The sequence below is a fragment of the Salmo salar genome, chromosome ssa01, assembly GCF_905237065.1.
Source record: "Salmo salar chromosome ssa01, Ssal_v3.1, whole genome shotgun sequence".
NCBI classification, from domain to species: Eukaryota; Metazoa; Chordata; class Actinopteri; order Salmoniformes; family Salmonidae; genus Salmo; species Salmo salar.
In genome coordinates this window covers 28,218,291-28,227,291 of record NC_059442.1, presented here as the reverse complement: position 1 = coordinate 28,227,291, position 9,001 = coordinate 28,218,291, and the positions used below count along the sequence as shown (strand labels likewise).

General features: G+C 42.8%; 1 pseudogene; it reads right to left on the bottom strand.

The window, feature by feature from the left end:
* Positions 1-5,917: 5,917 nt before the first annotated feature.
* LOC106585955 (zinc finger BED domain-containing protein 4-like) lies at positions 5,918-7,525 on the bottom strand (annotated as a pseudogene).
* Between the last annotated feature and the right edge of the window lie 1,476 nt (positions 7,526-9,001).

Here is a 9,001-nt window from a genome sequence, read left to right as displayed (position 1 = left end):
ATAACCAATGTAGCCTACCTGACATGAGTGAAACGAACCAGTGGGAAAGCGGCCTCCATTCGCTATTCGAGCGCATACGGATGACATGTGTTTTTTGTCTTGCCACTGTTCCTGCCTATTTGATAATGGGCAATTATAAATCGAAACTAATTTTACATGTTAGTAAAAACAATATTAAATTGAGAACAGTCTGATGGGTGAAAATATGCTAACTTTTTTTTTGCAACTTTCTCAAATCGTCAGTAGCCTATAGTCGCATCATGCAGCCCATATAGGCCTATCTGTTGATTTCTAAGACATTCTATGGTTTGTATCATTCACAACTAACGTTGCCAAGTAACTCAATCTAGTTTATAGGACCTGTTTCAAATGATCACTTTTAGGCTCAACATAGCCACATATGCACACTCTTGTTCAGGAATGGGAAAAAATATCCTTTCTATTTTAGTCAGCTAAGTTCAATTATATTCTTCTTACTATGAAATCTATAATGGCACGGGACTTATAAGCATATCTTCTCTGCTAAATGAACAAGCCTACAGCCTATGGAATGGCATGCAGATAACATACAGTAGACCAACTCATGTTCTGTTATTCTGAAATACATTTTCTTCATATCATAATGTTTCTTTAGACCCAGCTAAAATATATAATGGATTTATTGTGATGGTGTATATTCAATTGATTTATTAGACTTTTTAAAATGTAGATGTTCCAAAGGCGAGCATCGTGGTTTATATGCGGCTTGTATGCATGGAGGCCTGGAGATGCTACATTTGTTTATGTTAATTAACACATTTCCCTTCGCACAAAAACAGCTGTGTTTGTCTCTGTGGGCCCGGAATAGGGTAGTTGATACAATGTTCCATAGCTACAGCAAGTTCGATAGCTACAGCTTCGGGCTGGACCTTCATGTATACGGTCATTGAGCCAGACCAACCCAGTTAATTGATTTGATACAATGTTGCACTTCACTAGCAATAGCTCAAGTCAAGACCAATAGAAATGGAGGCAGACAGGTGGAATAGAGAGATGAATGTGATTGAATGAACCTGCATTTTCATCAAGATATGTTCTGTTTTCATTTGTCGGCTATATGTATTTTTACTTAGTTGACAAAGGAAGTTATTGCTACGTTGGCCTAGGCTACCTCTTACTTCCATGCATTCATTTCTTTAGCCGCCAATGGCTCATGGTGAATCAATGTGTCCATAATGGCAGGAGCTTATTTTGAGAAACAAAATCGTTATTATTTAAATTAAACTGTTCCATGAAAATGCACATATAAAAATCATAACTGGGACCCAGATCGGTAGAAATGGTAGGGTAAATTGTACGTTTCCCCAAACTTGAAACTCACAAAATTTAAACTCATGCACTGCCTAGGTGCACATTACAATGGGTGTGTGAGAAAGAGAGATAATGAGAAGGGGTTGTAAGTATTCTGCCTTAAAACTGAGCACAAATGGACAGCTATGTGATCCATCCATCACGGAAAGCACCACTCGCTGGGCCTTGCCCAGCATGGTGTTGCTTGCTAAACTAGTGGGCTAGTACACCTATGTGTTTGACATGGACAGGAGCAGGTCTGCAAGCCAAGGTTGAGAGAATGCCATGTTCCTTATTTGATATTGTTCCAGTTCAGTGCAGGGTACTGGGCAGAGGTCGGCTAGTAATGACTATTTAACAATCTGACGGCCTGCAGGTGGAAGCTGTTTTTCAGTCTTGGTGGTCCCAGCTTTGATGCACCTGTGCTACCTCCGCCTTCTAGTTGATAGTGGGGTGAACAGACTGTGGCTTGCGTGACTGAGGTCCTTGATGATCTTCTTCGCCTTCCTGTGACAGTGGGTGCTGTAGATGTCCTGGAGTGCAAGCAATGTGCCCTGGTGATGCGTTGGGCTGACCGCACCACCCTCTAGAGCCCTGCGGTTTTGGATGGTGCAGTTGCCGTACCAGGCGGTGACACAGCCCGACAGGATGACTCTCAGTGGTGCATCTGTAGAAGTTTGTAAGGATCTTGTTGGCCAAGCGCTGTTGCGCCTTCTTCGCCACACTTTCTATGTGGATGGACAATTTCAGGTTTTCAGTGATGTGCATGCCAAAAAACAGTCCCTCCGCTGTCTCCTGAAGTCCACAATCAGCTCCTTCGTTTTGTTGCGTTCACCACCTGGGTTCAGCCTGTCAGGGAGTCCAGGACCCAGTTGCACAGGGCGGGATTCAGACACAGGGCCTAAGTTTAATGATGAGAGCTTGGAGGGTACTATGGTATTGAAGGCTGAGCTGTAGTTGATGAACAGGATTCATACATAGGTATTCCTCTTGTCCAGATGCAATGGCGATTGTAGTGGGTCTAGGGTGTTGGGTAAGGTGAAGGTGATATGATCCTTAACTAGCCTCTCAAAGCACTTCATGATGACAGAAGTGAATGCTACGGGGTGATAGTCATTTAGTTCAGTTACCTTCGCTTTCTCGGGTACAGGAACAATGGTGGACATCTTGAAGCAAGTGGGGACAACAGACTGGGATGGGAGAGATTGAAAATGTCTGTAAACACTAGAGCCAGCTGGTCTGCACATGCTCTGAGGGAGCGGCTAGGGATACGGGCCCTCAGCACTGGCACTGGGTTTTCCTTGAAGCGGATAAAGAAGGTGTTTAGCTTGTCCAGAGCAAGGAATCGGTGTCCGTGACTTCGCTGATTTTCCCTTTATAACCCGCAATTGTCTGGAGTCCCTGCCATAAGAACTCGTCTGAGCCATTAAATTACGACTCCACTTTGTCTTTGTTCTGACATTTTGCCAGTTTGATTGCCTTACGGAGGGCATAGCTGGACTGTTTGTACTCATCCATGTTCCCAGATACTTTGCTGTGGTTCGCGCTTTCAGTTTTGCGCGAATGCTGCCATCTATCGATGGTTTGTGGTTTGGATAAGTTCTAATAATCACAGTGGGAACAACATCCTCTATTCACTTCCTCTTATTCTCAGTGGAAACCCAGAACCTATCCCAGTCCGCATGATCAAAGTGATCTTGAAGCATAGATTCCGATTGGTCAGATCAACATTGATCAATCCTTAACAGGGGTACTTCCTGTTTAAGTTTCTGCCTATAGGAAGGGAGGAGCAGAATTGAGGCGTGATCTGATTTGCTAAAGGGAGGGTGAGGAAGGGCCTTGTAGCCATTATTTACCTTTATTTAACTAGGCAAGTCAGTTAAGAACAAATTCTTATTTTCAATGACGGCCTAGGAACAGTGGGTTACCCCTCTTGGGTAGGGGCCAGTATTTTCACGTCCGGATGAAAAGCATGCTCAAAGTAAACTGCCTGTTACTCAGGCCCAGAAGCTAGGATATGCATATAATTGGTAGATTTGGATAGAAAACACTCTAAAGTTTCTAAAACTGTTAAAATAATGTCTGTGAGTATAACAGAACTGATATGGCAGGCGAAACCCCGAGGACAAACCATCCCCCCAAAAGAAATTCAGCCTACCACTATTTTCAATGGCTGTCACTTTTATTATAAGGCGAAGTCCTCCCAGATTGCAGTTCCTAGGGCTTCCACTAGATGTCAACAGTCTTTAGAAAGAGTTTCGGGCTGGTTTTTGGAAAAATGAGCCAGAAATTGTAGTTTGTCTAGGTGGCTCCCATTTTGGCTGTAGTGTTTCCAAGCGCATGAATGAGAGCGCGTTCTTTGGTATTTTTCTCCGGTAAAGACAATAATGACTCTTCGTCTTAAAATGTATTGTTTATTTATGTATTAGGGTACCTAAGGTTTGATTATAAATGTTGTTTGACTTGTTTGGAAAAGTTTATTAGTAACGTTTGGGATTCATTTTGTATGCATTTTGATGGAGGGAAACTGGGTGGATTATTGACTGAAGCGCGCCAGCTCAACTGAGTTTTTATGGATTTAATAGTAAGGTATTCCAGATCCGGAAAACAAATGGACTTGAGTTCTTGTACGTTACCACAATCACACCATGAGTAGTTAATCATGAAACATATACCTCCGCTTTTTTCCTGGAGACTTATTTTATTCCTGTCCGCACGATGTACTGAGAACCCCGCTGGCTGTATGGACGGGGATAGTATATCCGAAGAAAGCCATGATTCCATGAATGTTACAGTCCCTGATGTCTCTCTAGAAGGAGATCTTCACCCTGAACTTGTCTACTTTATTGTCCAGGGACTGAACATTAGCGTGTAATATGCTCGGAAGCGGTGGATGGTATGCACGCCTCCTGAGTCGGACTAAAGTGGGCTGAGTCGGACTAAAAGCCCACTTCATATTCCTCTTCTCCGTCAGTGGAGTCTTAGAGCAGCCCATGGTGCAAGAAACGTTCTGAGCAAATAATGTAAGAAATAACATACACAAAAAAATACTACAAAGTTGGCTAGGTGCTAGGAACAGGGCGACCATGTCTGTTGGTGCCATATTGTTCATCTCACCACCAGGGGGTGCTGCAGCACCTCCAGCACCTGTACTTCCCACAGCTATGGTGAGATGCAAGACTTCACTCTCACACAGTCACACACAGTATCTGTGCATGGGCATGGTTTTGCTTCACACTCTTACAGCGTTGGAGCCACGGGACCAAAACAGTTGAAAAGTTGAGCCTTGAGCTTCTATACTCTTAGTTGTTGCGGAAATTGACCCACTATGCTGTTTACTTTCTTTGTCTACGTCATATCGCTGTGTATACCTTGAATCTCCTTACGCTTCGATCACACCGACAGCGTTCTTGCGCAAAATAGTATGCAGCATCATCTGGATATGTATGCAACAAAAATCAACATTCACCTTCTGCTACAATTTCTGTCAAGCCATTTACACATACAGTTTGACGCATAGGTCGATAAATCCAATGTATGCACCCCACCGAAAGCACTGAAACTGCCTCTGCAACGCAATGCTGCAAGGCGAACACAGCGTTTCATTGGAAATGAATGTAATTCTGGTGTACCAAAATGCAGTGTCGGGACGAAGCGTTACCCTCACACTGTCAAGCCTTCTATGACATCCAGTGGTATGGATGGAGAACATGTTGTTGAGCTCTGTCTGTTTGACACACAAAAAAAAACGTAATTTGTATTTATAAATATGTCGTTTTATTTCTGCATTCAATTATTTCATATAATTTGTAGACTTCTTGATAGTACACTGTTCCAAAGATTTGTATGCGACTCCTCAGCAAATTAACTTCTATGAGTGTCGTAAGGTTGTTTTTCATGGGATAGTGAGCCCAAGGGCCGGTATTTATATGCCCTCCAAAGAAAGGACGGTGGACCAAGATTCAAAGGTCAGATTAGGAAGGAAGAGGTGGTGTTTGCTCAGTTGCGCCTTGGACATTGTACATTGAACACATCATTACATCTGGTTGGCAAGCATGTGAATAGTTTGTGTATTGAGTGTATGGTTGATGAAACAATGGAGCATGTGATGATGTGTTTGTTGTAAGTACCGGTATGTGGAAGAGCAGGAAAGATTGATGTGTAAAGTTATTGAGGTTGGATGAGGATTGGGGTTTGATTCACTACACACTTCAGTACAGTAGGTGGAGGCTCTGTTTGTTTGTGAACCGCCATAATACCTTAGAAGAAGAAGAAAAAGAAGAAGAAGAAGTACAAGAATACGTTTTTCGCACAGTGCATGTTAGAGGTCGACCGATTATGATTTTTCAACGCTGATACCGATTATTGAAGGACCCCAAAAAAAGCCGATACCGATTAATCGGACCATTTATATATATATTTGTAATAATGACAATTACAACAATACTGAATGAACAATGAACACTTTTATTTTAAGTTAATATAATACATAAATAAAATCAATTTAGTCTCAAATAAATAATGAAACAAGAAGAAAGTAAAAGTGCAATATGTGCCATATATAAAAGCTAACGTTTAAGTTCCTTGCTCAGAACATGAGAACATATGTAAGCTGGTAGTTCCTTTTATATTCCCAGTTAAGAAGTTTTAGGTTGTATTGCAGAAAGCAGAGCTTGTCTGTATGTTCCCCTGTCAGTCTGCTCCTCCGCTTATCATAAATGATCCCCACCTCACTGAACACTCTCTCGCTAGGGACCGAAGAAGGTGGGGGACAGAGAACCTTCTTTGCCAGTGGAGCGAGTGATTGAAGTCTGGCCTCATTCTGCTTCCACCGCTCCAAAGGCAAGCCGCTCTTTCTGTCAATGACAGGCTCTGTGAGGTAACGCTCCAACTCAATTTCAAAACTGCACTGGACTTCAGCCCTGCCCTCTTGGATTCCAAGGATTCTAGCGTAGAGGCTTTCCAGACTGGGTGGCTGATCTATCCGGACTCTTGCACCTGGATCTGAGTCCTCCTCTACACTAGTCCTTTCTGCTGTGGCTCTGGGATTTGGTTTCCTTAGTAGGACAGATTCCACCTTCAGCCACTCTTTTGCTTTCTCTAGTGCTGTCCCTGAGGTGAAGGCATAGCTCTTGTAACGTGGATCCAGGACAGTTGCCAGCACCAGGGACTTTGTCTCCTCGGCCTTGTGGAACCGCCTTGTCAGACTGTCCAACAAGGTCTTCCGTAAAGTTTTGATGCCTTGAGTAGAAGAACCCTCCTGCTGCAGCATCAGCTCCAGCATCGACACACAGGAGATGATACATGCGGCTGTAGAGTTGGAGTGGCTCATCTCCAGTGTCACCTCCTCCATAGGTGCCAGAGTCTCAATTATGTTAGAGACAATGTCCCACTGTGCAGCAGACAAACTGCTGATGTGTCCATATTCACCTGCATACACATGCAGTGCACGCCTCTATTCAAACATCCTCTGCAACATGTGCAGTGTTGAGTTCCAGCGAGTTTGAACTGCTTGGATGATGCTGTGTTTGGGAAGGCCAAGCTCTTCCTGAATGGCCCTCAGCCTCTGTTTGGCCAGTACAGAGTGGTCAAAGTGAGTTGCACAGCTCTTCAACATGGCAATAATGTCTAGCACAGCTCTCTGACTGGATAGTCCATCATTGATTACAAGCTGTAGGGTGTGTGCACTGCAGCTGAAGTCTGGAAGCTCTGCCAGTCTCATTTCTTTCACCATGTTTGCCCCACTGTCCCAGAGGACCAGCACTACACATTTGGTGTGGATTTCCCAGTATTCCAACATGGTTAAAAATATCTCTCTGATGTAGTTTCCTGTGTGTGATCCAGTCATAGTCTTGACATTCAGCACAACCTGCTTTCTTGTCCAGACACTGTCAATGAAATGTCCAGTAAGGCTCATCAGGGACTCTGTAGTGCCGGACCAGCAGTCAGTTGTGAATGCCATGTGTGGAGCATTCAATGGTGCCACCAGATTCTTCACTTTCATCACAGCTCTTTCATGTATTTTATCTAGCATATCTGTGCGGTATAATTTTTCATCTTTGATCCTGTACCGGGGTTCAGCAAGAGTAATCAGCTGCTGAAAACCAACGTTAGACACCACTGTGAATGGCTGCTTGTCAGGGGCTATCATCTTAATAATTGCTTTATCCATCTTCTTAGGTCTTTGTCCTGCCATTTTGCTTGTTCATTAAAAAGTTATAAGATTGCAGCCTGCGATGTCTGTGACGTGTCTGTATCACTTTTTCCTTGCGAAGAATTTGCGTTTTGTCACATCCGTCATATGAAGGAGACCAAGGCGCAACGTTGGTATCGTTCCACATTATTTATTTTAATGTGAAACTATGCAAGACATACAATAAACTATAATCAAAACAACAAACCGTGACGAAGAGGTGCAACATGCACTAACTCAAAATAATCTCCCACAAAACACAAGTGGGAAAAACAACTACTTAAATATGATCCCCAATTAGAGACAACGATGACCTCTAATTGGGAATCATACAAAAAAAACATAGAAAAAATAAACTAGAACATAACATAGAAAAATTAAACTAGACAAAATCCCCCAGTCACGCCCTGACCTTCTCTACCATAGAAAAATACGAGCTCTCTATGGTCAGGACGTGACACATTTATCTTTTTTCATCATTGCTTCCTTATGGGCTTTTGGATAGGTGTTCTTAAGGTGAATCCACAGGTTGCTGCCCCCCTGCTTACATCTTTATCACAAATAAGACACATTGCTTTCCCTGGTGCCAATTCAATGTAATAGTCCCACGCTGGTGCTTCTGTCTGCCATCTGTAAAAGTTATATAATTGTACACACACACACGCACAGCTCTCTGAAGTGACAAGGATACTGAAGAGTCTGCTTAGGAGACACACCTATTCTCAACTGTTTGAATAATAAAACTAGAGTTTAAGTTACCTGTGATGAATGTTGAAAACAAAAACTGTCATTTCTATATGCAGGAAATCCTATTTTAATAATGGGCATGGTAAGAATTGACTACCAAAGTGTGAGTCCTAATTCCCATGACACCTTACAGCAAAATCTGAAAAGCGGTTCCTTCATTCATTTATTCCATAGGATATTTTTAGATTCACTTCAAATAAGGTCTGTGTTTCGTGTAGGCTTACACCACCTTGCCAATTTGATAACTGTGTAGATATCAATAGGACAAGGTAACTCTGATCAGTATAGGCTAAATATAAGCAAATATTTTTTACACTGGACTTTTAGAGAAATTACACTGGACTTTGTGCAAACTGGAAACCACATATCCTTATTGTAGCTGGGGATTTTAACAAAGCAAATTTGAGGAAAACGATACAGAAGTTCTACCAACACATTGACTGTAGTACTCACGCTGGAAAAACGCTCGACCACTGTTACTCCCCCTTCCGGGATACAAGGCCCTCCCCCGTCCTCTCTTTGGCAAATCAGACCACAACTCCATTTTGCTCCTCCCTTCCCATAGGCAGAAACTCAAACAGGAAGTACCCGTGCTAAGGTCTATTCAACTCTGGTCTGACCAATCGTAATCCGTGCTTCAAGATTGTTTTGATCACGTGGACTGGGATATGTTCCCGGTAGCCTCTGAGAATAATATTGACGTATACGCAGACATGGTAACTGAGTTCATCA